Source organism: Podarcis vaucheri, assembly GCF_965113315.1.
Source record: "Podarcis vaucheri genome assembly, chromosome: 9".
In the NCBI taxonomy this organism is placed as follows: Eukaryota; Metazoa; Chordata; class Lepidosauria; order Squamata; family Lacertidae; genus Podarcis; species Podarcis vaucheri.
Window position 1 is genome coordinate 29,965,138 of NC_138767.1, and position 1,559 is coordinate 29,966,696.

At 40.9% G+C, this 1,559-nt stretch overlaps 1 protein-coding gene across 1 annotated transcript in view; it reads right to left on the bottom strand.

Moving 5' to 3' along the window:
* SMIM43 (small integral membrane protein 43) overlaps positions 1-1,559 on the bottom strand; it is a 181,150-nt gene that overhangs the window by 129,157 nt on the left and 50,434 nt on the right. The gene's annotated exons all lie outside the window — the stretch shown is intronic.

A 1,559-nucleotide genomic window follows, 5' to 3' on the forward strand; every position in this document is an offset into this window, starting at 1 on the left:
CAGAGTCCCGTTGCGGCAGAAGCGGTTTAGTCATGCTGGCCACATGACCTGGAAAGCTGCCTGTGGACAAATGCCGGCTCCCTCAGCCTGAAAGCGAGATGAGGGCCGCAACCCCAGTCACCTTTGACTGGAAGTAACCATCCAGGGGTCCTTTACCTTTACTTTTTTTTATTCATCTCCATTCTTCTGATACCTTGTGTGCTCAGCATGACAAGGGCCATTGAACGCATTAGCTTTACATTTGAAAAAGAAGAAAGGCAATAGCTGCCAAATGACTGGGCCAGAGTTTAATATCTTTGTTGTTGTTTTATTGTAAGTTTATGTTGTGAACTGCCCTGAGATCTATGGGTTTAGGGTGATATACAGATTTAATAAATAGTAGTGTGTGAAGCCCTGTTCCAAATGGGTCCAGTCAGTCTCTGTCTCTTGTCTGTCTGTCTGTCTGTCTGTCTGTCTGTCTCTTTCTGTCTCTCTCTCTCTCACACACACACACATGCACACACACACAAGCTAATGAGAATGGGGGGGGGGATCTGAGTGATGCAGTATAGCAGTGGAAGGCAGAAGGGATAAGAGTTCAGTAACCCCTGGATTGTGACACCATCCACAGCACCTCTGGAAAAGGTTTTGGGTTGCCAGTTGCACTGAGTGCCAAGGTACAGAACCTCTCGTTCTGAGTGTGTTTTATGCTCTGCCTGTTCTGCAGTGACCTCCCTTTCTCCTTAGGCCCCACAAGATTCTGGCTGTGGGCCTGGGTCATGAGAGAGTCTTCCCATGAGTCATCTCAATGTGCAAGCTGTTCTTTAAAAACTTAAGATTTTTATGCTTTTTAGAAGCACTTTGGCCTCTCAGAAGCTTGTTTCTGTCATGATGGAAACAGCCCAAATGCCAGCCGTTACGGCAATTAGCCAAGTGTGGAATCAGTAACTGGGGTTGGAGCAGGGGAAATAACCTATGTATGCCGTTGTGCATAAACTGCAATTCCCCTGAAGGACCAAAAGAAAAGGATGTGGCATAGGGCAGAGAATTAAGTATCCTGAAAAATCTCTGCTTTTTTTTTTTTTTTTAAAGGAACCATGAGAGGTGAGAAGATAAGCTAAAAAGTCGGAAGGTACCTGTCTGGTGAAATTAAAGGCATCAGAAGATTTCTAGTGGTTGGAGGTGGAACCTTTTTTTAAAAAAGTTTGATTATTATTATTTTGGTTAACTTTGTGTTAAATATGTATTCTGCAGTTGACCTCCTTTGCAATGTTTTATTTTGAAATCTTTTAAGATATTTTAGTTTTCTGTTAATTATGTTGCTTTGACTGTATATTTGACTTACTTCACATTGTTTTATTGGTGTTTTATTGATGTTTTAATATGCTGTAAACCGCTTTGAGATTTTTCTTAAAAATATAAAGCAGTATAGAAATGAAACAAATCATAATAATAATTTCAGCGATCCACATAGCTCTTCTCTCCTACACATAGAATAAGAGAACTGGAACAAATTCTACAAAACTGAGGAGATATTCTGGGGAAGAATTGATTAATAAAACCACAAGTATTCAGAAAGC